The following is a 13,187-nucleotide window of genomic DNA, read 5'->3' as shown; positions in this document are numbered from 1 at the left end:
CATAATTAATGCATTTCCTGATGTTTTTGAAGAGAGAATTGGACGTGTTCCAAATTTTCAAGTAAAGTTACAGTTACGTGAAAGAGCCAAACCAGTATTCGCGCGAGAATAGGATGTTCCCTATGCACTTCGTGAATGAGTTAAAAGGGAGCTAGACTCATTAGAAGCAGCTGGGGTCATATCTCCTGTATCGTCAAGTGATTGGGGGTCGCCATTGGTCATCGTTCCCAAGCTAGGCGGAGGAGTTAGATTATGTGTTGATTACAAATGTGGGGTGAATGAGGAAGTTGTTGCTGCAAATTATTACAGGCTCGCACGTCAAACACAACTCAGCTACACCAACAACAATAAACATAACATCATTGCACAGCTACAAATGGGAAAGGAGCCACTACTTTGAACCCAATGTCATCCAAATTTACGGACGCCACAGGACAACATGAATTGGTTCCAATAAAAGGGCAACACACACAGCAGAGCTGAACATATTTTAATTGAACTTCATCCATACATTTGGCACCTTCTAAAAATTGAAAGTGTTTTATCCCACATATATACAGGAAGACAAAACTTTTTACCCATGCAATTTTACAAACTCCAAGAATAGCAGCTGAAGTGCACAACTGTAAATAAGACTTAAATACGGAAGTTAGTCGATGTATTGACCAACAAGCAAGAACGAATGTTCATATGCATGAAGTGTTTTTATATATTGTATTTATCTTGTACATATATATATATATATATATAAGTTTAAGTAAGACATATTTTATACACTAATTTTAAGACCTTCAACATAATATTTTAGACATACAGTTGCAATATTGTACAGAATGACATATACGCCAGTTCACGCTAAGACGTGCCCCATTTGTATGTGACTAAACGTACATAATCATCATATAGCATTCCTTTAACAACACAATCTTAATCAAAGCTTCATTATATAAATATGTATGTATGGTTCAGCTGAAGATGACCTTGTATACGAGGTCGAAACCGGTCCTGTAGTTTAATATATGCAATAAATAAGTATTGATTGGTGGAAATCCTCTCCTATTTTTAATTGTGCAAATTATTCCATAAGGCGAATTGATCATGTGTTGAACAGCCTACATCATTACTAATACTTTTGTAAATTGGACTTGTTTAAAGCATATCTACACTTGAAAGTCGATGATGAAAGTGCTACAATCCAGACTATCTACACATCGTGGAACATACAGAATGAATCGTCTTAAGTTTCGGAATTAAAACAGTGCCATTTGAATTTAATCGAATCCTTTCACAAATCCTCAGGGGACTTCCAAAAACAGAAGCCTATTTTGACGACTTAATCATACACAGATCGACCCTGAAGGAGAGCACACACAATTTTTGGTTATGTCTGAAGAGATTATCTGATTTTGATTTGCATGTCAACCGAGCTAAGTGTTCTTTCTTTGAAGAGAGAATTGAATATCTGGGCCATGTTATCCAGCATAATACCATTAGTAAATCTCCAGAAAAAGTTAGAGCTGTTAATGACATGCCTCATCCTACAAACGTTGATGAATGCAGATTTTTGGGACTAATCACATACTACTCCAGGTTTATACCACATTTCCTCACCATGTCACATCCATTACGGCGCCTCCTCCGCAAAGGTCAACATTACATATGGACTTCAGAATGTGAAGCTGTATTCCTCAAGTTAAAGGCAGAGTTGTGTAGCGATAGGGTCTTAACGCCCTGTGATCCAAAATTACCAATAGTTCTGATGTCTGATGCAAGTCTAACAAGTGTTGCTGCTGTGCTTAGCCATCTAATTGATGGAGAAGGGAGGCCGGTTGCTTATGCACCGTGATCACTGACTGTATCAGTACAGAACTATAGTCAACTAGACTAGGAGGCTTTGGCAATTATGTTTGCTGACAACCACTTTTACGCCTATGTTTTTGGCTGGCACTTAACATTAGTGACTGACGATGTGCTGCTAACACGTATTTTTTAGCAAAACAAAGGTCTACCACAGGTGACATCTGCTCAACTATTACGATATGCTTTTTCAAAAGGTACAGTCAAAGGTTCCACCTTTCTAAATCTAAATCTAGCCTTCGAAATCCCGTAAGGGCAATGATCTCCTGTTTAATTAGCAACTAACAAATGTCGGGATATGTTTCGTCCTTCTTGGTGGACATCATCAGCCGAAATAATTGTAAGAATAAGTAAAATAGACAATACACTGTAAAATACGAGTCGGGTTACCGAATACGTCAGTTAAAATGCATGATAAAAATTTGGAGAATGTTCTTAAAATGCTGGAGCACAAATGTTTGGTTCTGTTAAAATGAAAATAAAGATGTTAAACACGCGTGACAGTTCCAATAGAATATGATAATCGAGCTCTTCTTGTTGGTGTGATGATATTGTTGATAATTCTTGGTTAGGTTATGAGGCAAGTGGAATATTTGACTGTATGTACATACATGGAGAAAAATTGTGTTGTGGTTGAGTATCCGTAGAACGAAAACAACAGCTATTAGCAATGTTAAAAGTAGGCAGAGTTGAAGCATCTTATAATTGTCAGGATTTGATTACACAGTTCAGTTTAAGAAGGGTGCAGAGAACCAAAACGTCGACTGTTTATATCAGGCTTCCCTGCAGCAAGTACATTCATCAACAGAGATCTCCATTGGAGATAAAGTTAACCAGTTATTTACGCACCTAATTTTTCAAATTTCAAGTGAACAGATCACGTTTTGCACCATCCCGTATGAAACATGTAAAGATCATGAACTGAGTAAACTTGTTTTTGAGTTACAGACTGAACGGATGGTTTCTTAATATACTCTGAATTAGCGTGTGCTGTTTAGACAAGATAGAGTTGTTATCCCTTCCAGACTAAGGTCAGGTTTTAAATGAACTTCAGAACTTCACAAAACTCATTTGGGCATCATGAAGATGAAACAGCTGGCCCGTCGCTACATCTATTGGCCTGGAATTGATAGAGACATTGAACACCTAGTAAAAGATGTCAAACATGTTCATTGACAAGAGCAAATCCACCAGAATCACCAGTGCATCCATAGGACGAACCAGAAGAGAACTAGGAGAGAGTGCATGTTGATTATGCAGGACCTTTTGAAAACTGCAACTTTCTGATTTGTGTGGATGCCAAGTCAAAATGGGCAAAAGTGCAAATTTTACAGGATACACCAAGTACCTCCACAATTTTGTTGCTAAACCGTACATTTGCTTTTCATGGATTTCCAGCAAGCGTTGTCGGAGATAATGCAACCATTTTTCAAGACAATGAATTTTGCACCTATTGTTCAAAATTTTTCAAAAAATTCATTGCACCTGGTCACCCAGCCATTAATGGCTTAGCAGACATGTTCAAATATTGAAGAATCGTCTCCGTTCTGCCTCAGATGATAACATCCTAATCCACGTGAAAATACAAAATATTTTGTTTCGATAGTGCTACATCCCTGGAATGTGGAAAGCTGCCAGCAGAGCTGTACTCTACTGATCATTAAAGTCTCGGGCCAGAAATATTCATTTCAGGCAAGGAAATCAGTACAGCCCTCAGAACTGCCCAGTACCAGCTGACACTCTCTCTCATTGGTCAGATCCATGCTGATGCATAACACATGGAAACGTCTGAAGAGCGAGGGGTGATAGCGAATGACAGGAGATGTAACATGAACCAAACACCCACAGAGGGGAAGGTACTTGCCATTGGTATAAAGATATTCCTTCTTATAATGACCCTTTTTTCTATCTTTATAAAGCCGTTGAATTTTAATTAACTGCTGAGTTTATTTCCCATAGGATGTATTAATATTATTATTAATAATAATATCATGTTTTATCTTCACCCAACAAACGTAAAAATAACCTGGCATTAAATAATAATGAACATCAGAGATGCAAGGGTGTTTGGAAAACTGGTTCCTATGGAGTTATTGTCAGCGCTGATCAAACATTTAAATGCCATATGTATTGGGATGGGATTACATCGTGCACATTTCTTCACAAATTACAGTTAATAAATTGTTTTCCTTGATAAGCCAGTGTAGCCAGAATGTTTAACCATAGAAATATCTTAAATCAGTTCCTGAGAAAATGGTGATGGGAGTGAGCTCTGAGTGCGTAATGTTACGGGCCACACCTCCTGGAAGACGAACACATGTTACATTGCCTGGCTTACTTCCCCTTTATCCTCAGGGTTGGCCAAAATATACGCTCAAACGTTATCTGGTTTCCTTTCCACCCAGAATTCTTGTTATCACGAGTGTACCTGAACCGAAAAATGAGGATTCATGATGCTTTCTTCTCTATCAGACCTCAGCCTTCATTATCCGTAGCCAAACCAGGACAATCGTTTCAAGTGGGGGAGATAGTTCAGGTCCGCTTCTTCTGCACTAATAATAATGGCCTTTGGCCTTGATTTGACACCCGTAAGCGATCTGCACTTCGTGATGGGGGATGAAATGATGATGAAAATGGCACATACACCCAGCCCCCTTGCCAGTTGTGGTTAGGGTGACCAACTCTAAATTTTCAAATGGAGGACATTTTTCATAAAATTGTTCTAAAAACAGAGGACAAATGGAATTTTAATATTTACATACAAAATTTAGTATTACATATCATATAACTGTTATGTTGATGAAGATTTTGAATTTGTAGCTATTTTATTCTGATACTTATCGACTGCACCCACTTTCAACAGCAAGGACGAATTATTTCCTTGTAATAAATAATTCTAAAACTCTTCACATGACATGTTTTTAAAGTCGTACTTCACTATTTCTTTCTTTCTTCTGACCACTGTATATTAATCAAGGAAAACACTCTTTCAGCATTGCAACCTGGAATAGCGAAATAAAACTGACAAATTTTAAGCGGCTCACTAAATGTTTCAATGTCAGGGCTATATTTGAAAAACTCGCACCACTGCTTATCTAATGTTGTACGTTTATCAATTTTGCAACTCCTAGTGCAATTCTGAACATTGCAAAATTGGTCAAAAAGTTTAGAATCGTCAATCTCCACACCTTTGGATTGCAAACACTCGAGACAAGGAAGAACATCTTCAAACTGAATATCTTTCATACTATGAAGCTTCATCCATTGGAAACACTTAAATTCTTCCATCATAGGGTTACACCAATTTAACAGGTATTGAATGCACGTTTCATAAAAACCAACAACATGTTTTACAAATGCAATGAGTTCTCTTTTGAAGCCATTTTCAGTGAGGGATTTCAGAGACTTTTTGACTTTAAGAGGTATGAATTTATTTTCCATCCTATCATTCAGTGTGGCCAGAGTTGAACCTATTATATCACAAACTTCTGCTACAGAGAGCATTTTTTTTTAAATGTAGCGTATGAAATTTTGTTGTGAAAAATGTGCATAGTAGAATGAACAAACCACAGGTAAAGCTGAGAAAGAAAATACGACTTTAGAGCTGCAAACAGTTTTAGCATTCTTTCTACTGCAAGAAACAAACTTAACCATCTTGTTTTGCTGTGACACAAAAGCTGTTCATAATTTATTTCAACAAACTTGCAGAATTCTTTGAGTTGTTCAGTGCAAATTGTGTAGATATGGAAATAATTGAAGACTTTTAAAATTATACTCTACATCAACTGGCAGTACATCAGCACCTCGTTGGAAACAATTATGCAGTACATGTGCTGGGCATCCAACCCCGATTATATGTTCATTAAATTTACTTTTAAGTGCTGAAAATACGTTTTTGCTTCTCTATGATTAAACCCTCCAAAATTTACATTTTCATTGTCTCCACTAAAAACAACGCATTTAGCAGAAATATCATGCTTCTTTAAAGTCTCGGAAACATAATTGGGTATTGTCTCTGAAGTTTCATTAGGACATGTTTGTAGTTCTAAGACTTTAGTTTGAATACCATTTTCTTTATAGTCTAAATATTGTATAACAATAGGAAAGGTCCCATGGTTGCTAACATCAATACCCACTCCAAACAAAGGAATACTATTATTCAATGTTTTAGTGATAATGTCAATGGAATGAGGGGCGATTACATTATTTATGATAGCTTCAGTTTTGGTTCTAGCCCATGATATTTTGTTAGCAATTGCAGAATCTGCAAACAGCACTTTATCCAACTTTGATGTGCAGTCCATAGACCTATACGACTGATGGTGAGAAACAGTGTGATATGCCAATGTTGCCTCTGTTGCCCGAACTTTCCTGTCTAGTGGGGAATGTTTAATCGGGAAAAATTAATCAATATTACTGCTAGAAGAAATGCTTCTAATTGTTTTTCCATGCTTTTCACTAGCAATATGTCTCTCGAGATCACCTGCACCTTTGTTTCAAACAGTTACATAACAGTCACAAATATAACATTTCACCTCACTTTCGTTACATCCCTCTCTAAAACACGGTTACTTCTGTTTCAGTTTCTTCGCGAACTTACATTTCCTCTTTTGTGCCTCGCCACTTTTAAGTGATGACATTCTGATATTATTCAAATTTCATAATAAAATCACAAACACTCCACTCACTCAGAAGGTCCAAATCCAAATAGCACAAACACAAAACTACGTTATACCGCAGCCAGCATTACTTGACTGGTGAATCCCCGCCGAGAATTCCCCGGCCCTGACCGAACACGTTCAGACCACGTCGGGCAGTGTCACCACTTTGGTGACAGGCCCTTCAGACAGCTCTAACTTAAGATGTGATTTATTATTAAGTGAGTAAATGACTTAGTCTGATAGGGGTACCCAGAATATGGACTGAGATAGAGGAAGTGCAACAAAAATAGCTTTGCAACAGAGAAAGCAATGGGAAACTGAATGACTAAGAATACAATATGCAAAAAGCGGGACATTTAATAACAAATAATAAATCCCTGCCGGACAGAGAACAAGCATGAAAAAAGGACAATTGCCGGACGGTTGGCCACCCTAGTTATGGTTAAAATTCCCAACCCTTCCTGGAATCAAAACCCGGGACTCCTGTGACCAAAGGCCAGCACGCTAACCAATTTTTTTTCTAGTTGCTTTACGTCGCACCGACACAGATAGGTCTTATGGCGACGATGGGACGGGAAAGGGCTAGGAAAGGGAAGGAAGCGGCCATGGCCTTAATTAAGGTACAGCCCCAGCATTTGCCTGGTGTGAAAATTGGAAACCACGGAAAACTATTTTCAGGGCTGCCGACAGTGGGGTTCGAACCTACTATCTCCCGAATACTGGATACTGGCCGCACTTAAGCGACTGCAGCTATCGAGCTCGGTCGCTAACCATTTAGCCTTGGAGCCGGACTTTTCTGCAATAACAAGTACGGGTACACTTGGAAGTTTGGCAAAGTTGTAAAGAAGTATGGCCAATGACACTACCTAGTTATTTTGGATGAATCAGGAAGAACACTGAAACGCCATATTGACCAACTGCATGGGACACTGATGCAACCTAAGTCAGTTATATTTGAACCAGCCCAGTCATACGGTGTGGCTAGAGCTCCAAATTGCCATGTCTCAGTTAATTCTAATTTGACAGTATCACCACGCCAAGATCCAGTTGTTCCAGTAGAAAATCCACCAACTCCTGATAGGGTAATGACACCACGACAGAATCCCGATGTTCCAGCAAATGTAGGTGTCCGTAGATCGAGACATTCTCGACTGTCGACTGCCTTTGTGGTCACGAGATTTTGTGAACCAACGCGGATACCTAACTTTCTTCTTCTCAACTAGTCTGTGAGAAGTAAAGTTCCTTTTTAAAATTCGGTAGTTTATCTGAGCTTCCTCTTATTTCAGTCTATATTACTTATCTGACATGTTCACAGCTTGAAAGTGTTTGTTTAAAATTCAGTGTGTAACACGAGTCTAAGTGGAGGAGAATGTAGTGCATTTTCAAAAACGTTGAGTGTGCTAGTATCTCTCTGGAGAGAACAGTTCTTCTCATTGGGACTTTCATTGTAATGAATAGATACACCATGCTGTGCAGCAGATGCATATCCAAGTTTAATAAAGTATGTTTTGTATTTAATATATCATTTTGGTAGAGTGTTCAGAACATAACACTTGTGCTCTGTTGAGTTCTGACCTCAAAATTTGTCCTCCCATTTCTTCAGCACCAACAGCCTCTTTTTGTTCCAGAACCTCATCATCCACTTTTAGATCAAATAAGCAATCTGACTTTAAATTTAAATGAGATATCCGATAGAATCAACATACTATTCAAGAGTTATTGTAGTAAGTGAGATTGAATCAAGGAGTAGTAAAGCTAATGCAGTGAGCTCGCAGTTGCGATCAATAGTATTCTGTAAGAAGGAAGTCAGCTCCCAGACGAAACTATCTTTACATCGGTCTGTTTTCAGACCAAGTTTGTTTTACGGGAGCGAAAGCTGGGTGGACTCAGGATATCTCATTCATAAGTTGGAAATAATAGACATGAAAGTAGCGAGAATGATTGCTGGTACAAACAGGTGGGAACAATGGCAGGAGGGTACTTGGAATGAGGAGATAAAGGCTAAGTTAGGAATGAACTCGATGGATGAAGCTCTACGCATAAACCGGCTTCGGTGGTAGGATCATGTGAGGTGAATGGAGGAGGATAAGTTACCTAGGAGAATAATGTACTCTGTTGTGGAGGGTAAGAGAAGTAGAGGGAGAACAAGACGATTATGGTTAGAACTAAGTGAGGCCACAACACTAGTTGTAAATAGAGGATTGTGGTGACGTTTAGTAAACTCGCAGAGGCTTGCAGACTGAACTAGTTATTGAAAACATCTCCGTTCTGAAGACCGTATAATAATTTTACAACATATGTCTAACAAGGGTGACTAACCCCATTTAGCATTTTGATTCAGGAATGAATATTCGAGTACTCTTCAAGACTACATGGAGTTTTAAACCTTTTCAATTTTTGCCATTTTAAATAACATTTTACTCAACGATCAATTGTGTGAACTTAATTTTCAGTAGGACAATTTCAAGATTTGAAATATGAAAGCTATACTGTTATTCATAATTTAAATATCTGATTCATTTTGTTTCATAATGCCATTCAACTCTTATAGCTGAAGAAGGTCCAATAAAGGACTGAGACACATACTGTTAGATGATTGTATTGAAAGGTGGACTTTACCAATACAGTTTCTTATTTAAGGAAATATTTTAATTGTAAGTCGATACGGAACACAATATGAAATGTATTTATGTCTAGTTTTCCTTTCTTCAAAAGTTTTCATGATTTTCCTTTATGCTGCATCTACGTTCCCTACAGCGTTACAGCCTTCATTATCCTTGCACTTCTTTTTCAGTCAGTCTTCCTTAGCTGTCCTGCACTTTCTATTTCCTTTATTCTTTAGTTGCCAACCCTACTCATTTTTTTGCATTCTTGTACTTTCACTGTTTATCAGTAAGGTCTAGTATTTCCTGAGATATCCATTGATACTTTCTTCATCTATTGTGTTTCTTTCATCCTTTTCATTTAGACCTTATGCTACATGTTCCTTGATACAGTCGATCACTCTTTTTCTTCAACTGCGACGTAAAGCCCCTAGCAAAAAAAAAAATTTTCTTCAACTTGTCTACATCCCATCACCTTGCATTCCCTCCTTTTTTCAATTTCTGTAACTTCAGATGGCATTTCACGACCACCCAGTTGTGGTCAAGAGTCCACATCCACTCGTGGGAGGGTCTCTGCAATCCAACACCTTGTTTCTGAATATCTGCCTTATCTTAATGATGTTTGTGTAACTTAATACCTTCCAGTGTGTCCTGGTCTTGTCCATGTATACAGCTATTGTTTGTGGTTTTTGAGCCAGATATTTGCAAGGACTAAAAAATTGCTAATAATGCCCTTGTAGATTTACGGGCTCCTTCTAATATTTCTGCCTGATGAAATATTGGCTCCCTTCTCGGATTATGTTTAATAATCCAAATTGCCACCGGTCTTTTGTTAGCTATACACTGCACTGCAAATGTAGATTTAGCTTTTTTGAAAGCAGTTTAATCCCATCTTTATAAATTATGATCTGTTGCAGAGTTCTATCAGCCGACTTAATCTTTTCATTCCTTTGTCTCAGTTCATATTCTCCTACTACACTCCCTTCTCTTCTTTGGCCTACTACTGCCTTCCAGTCTTATCACAAGAGGTTCTTACCTCCTCTTGCATGTTATATTAACTCTTCTAACTCTTCATTTTATATTCTTTCAATTTCTTCTTCATTGGCTGAACTAGTAAGTACCCTGGCCATGTAGACCTGCAACATTGTGTTGGGCATTGTCTTTGTGTTTATTATAACAATCTGTTAACTGTGCTTGTCATAGTAACATACTGATTACCCTGTTTTCTTATTCATTATACCAACTCCTGCATTTTTCTTACTTGATTTTGTGTTGAATAATTCTGTAGTTGCCCAACCAAAAATTCTGAGCTTCCTGCCAACGTACTTCACATATAGGCCTACCAACTATATCTAACTTTAGGCTTCCGTTTCCCTTTTCAGGTTCTCTAATCTACCACGGTGATTCAAATGGCAGAATTTCCATGCTCCATCTTGCAGAATGCCAGTATTCATCTTCTGGATGATTGTCCCTCTTGTGTAGTCCACACCTTGAGATTCAAATGGGGGATTATTGTACCTGAGAATAAATAATAAGAGTCGCATGTCCTCGGTAGTTAGTTATGGCTGTAGTTTGCCATATCATCATCTAAGCACGTAAATGTCAGTCAGTCATCCAGATGGCCACCCTTGCAACAACCCTTGCTGCTAGTCCCCTTTCAATGAACCATTTGTTATTCTGGTCTCTCGACAGATACCCATCTGATGCGGCTGCACCTATGACTCTTACCAATCACCCCCTTAGTCTAGCTACGCTGAGTGAACTCTGTTCCTGCCTCGGTCCAGAATTAAAATCTAGAATTTACTAACAAGGGTGCATATTTAGTAATGAAAGGAGATACACATGTGAATATGATGTGAAACTACCTGAAGTAGCAGAGAGGAGAGATCCTTCCGTTATGCTTGCCAGGGACCCACCAGCGCACCTCTTGGTTTTCAACCTCAATTTCAGAAAAAGTAATTTTGACTTCAGAAAAAGCAATTTTAATTTCAGAAAAAGCAGTTCAGCCCATGAAAACCTGAACAAAGCATTACTGTATTGGTGTATTTTATTCTCAGCATTGAGAAGCTTAACAATGCTACAGTTGTCTTAGTGACAAGTAAATAGACCGTACAATTCCATATTGTTTCATGTACATTTAAGTAATAATAATTTACCTGTGCAATATAAACAGAGGAGAAATTATTCGACATCAAAGAGGAAAATATCAAAAGGTATCAGAGGAATGTTGTAACCGAATTCTGAATGCTGCAGAAAATGGTGAAAACTGGAAACAGATGGCTACAGCTAATGGAGACTACTTATGACTGGCTCAAAAAAAGGCAGTGGCCAACGAAAAGAATGTGGTGGTAAGCAGGATCCTAAACTGTCTGATGTTGATTCCATTATTCAGTGGATAGCGGAAAATTCACAGCAGACTGTGTCCAGAACTCAGGATGGACACTTAATAACACTGAAGAAAGTTTACAACCTTCCTTATAGGGTAAATTCAATTGAAAACAAGTCGAAGATAAGACAGTGCGTAGAAAAAATACTGGAATTTGTTGGCTAGCAGAAGCATATAGTATTCTTTGATGAAACAACTTCAACCTGTACTGTAGAAGTAGTATGGGACATGCAAGACGCAAAGAAAATAAAATGCCGTTGTTAAGGTATCAAGCAGTAAAGGACCAAATCTTCATATTTTAAGTTGCATTTCTTCCATGGCTTTAGAATTCTGGTGGCGTCTCCGAAGACCTTAAAAATGTAGTTGGTGGGACGTAAAACAATTAGCATTATTATTAGAATTCTGGCAATGCAAACGAGGTGCATTCAGCTGGAGCGCTTCCTTGAAAATGCCTGCAGTGTGATGGCAGGTATTGTCCTGCTGAGACATCACGTTTACAAGAGTTGCCATCAGAGAGACAACAACTGAATTGACAACCTTGTCCATATACTGTTGAGCAGTCATTGTCTCCTCAACAATCACTAATGGTGATTTTTTCCATGAAAGCCAATTGTTCCCCAGACTCTGATGCATGATAAAATCCTGGTGTGCCTCTTGACAATAAGAAAGCATGACCCCTCTGTAGCACACCATTGGACATAATTGCAATGATTACTGTGGCCAGAACAAAAACGTGGTTCTTCACTGAAGGCGAACTATGCCATTCGTCTATTCAGCATGACCGTTCCCGACACCAGGACAGCCTCACATGACGATGTTATGGCGTCAGTGGAACACGTGGTGTAGGAACATGGAATTGAAAGCCATCTGTATACAAACTATTACCAGTTTGTCACATAACATGTAGTCCCACAGGAGCTTGATTTTCTGTTGTTGCTTGCGGTTCTGTATGATGCAGTCTCAATTAGTGACAGTTGTTGATATCTTGCTTGTACCCATCGACAAGACATGTTTCACAAGCTAACACAGCATCTCACAGGCCACGTCAGGTAAGCTGTATTGGCCATGGCTAATTAGGTGGGTAGAGCCATACAAACAATTCAATTGGCCTGACACCATTATCACATACATAGCTGTCATAATTCCCTATCTCCAATATCAGCATGTACGACTCATTCCTTTAGGGTGCTGCAATTTCCATTTTCCCTTGTGAATTTGTAACTTATAGTTTGTAAGCATATGTTTTGAAGACCTTAATTTTTAAAGGTCGTTGGTAAACTTAGAATTATTGATTTAAGATTTTTTAAAATATCAATCATGATTATTTCCTTTAAAAGATAACTAAATCAGTGTATAGAACTCCACATAGGATGTTATTTCATAATTCAAGTTAATTCTGACTTATAAGTGTTACATATAGATGTGCATTAAATAAAATGTAAAAGTTATTGAAATAATCTTTGTAAATAATTCATTCAGGCGTGGACAAGGCCTGAACAAAACATGTTTATGTTTAACATTACTGAAATATGTCTTTTTTTATGTCAAAGATTTTCAGAGGTATATTATTTTAATCGTATCGTAGTCTTATTAGAAACATTTTGGAACCGTTGGTAGTTTTTTTGTCTGAAAATTTAAACTACTATTTTGTTATTGTTGTTGTTGAGAATGAATATGCAA

General features: G+C 38.0%; 2 protein-coding genes across 4 annotated transcripts in view; both read left to right on the top strand.

Moving 5' to 3' along the window:
• Positions 1-13,187, top strand: part of LOC136858229 (urea transporter 1) — a 340,258-nt gene that overhangs the window by 15,585 nt on the left and 311,486 nt on the right. The gene's annotated exons all lie outside the window — the stretch shown is intronic.
• LOC136858230 (F-box/LRR-repeat protein 2) overlaps positions 1-13,187 on the top strand; it is a 64,484-nt gene that overhangs the window by 39,507 nt on the left and 11,790 nt on the right. The window lies entirely within an intron of this gene.

This window comes from Anabrus simplex, chromosome 1 (genome assembly GCF_040414725.1).
Source record: "Anabrus simplex isolate iqAnaSimp1 chromosome 1, ASM4041472v1, whole genome shotgun sequence".
Taxonomy (NCBI): Eukaryota; Metazoa; Arthropoda; class Insecta; order Orthoptera; family Tettigoniidae; genus Anabrus; species Anabrus simplex.
The sequence above is the reverse complement of the archived record's forward strand: the minus strand, read 5'-3'. Positions and strand labels throughout refer to the sequence as shown.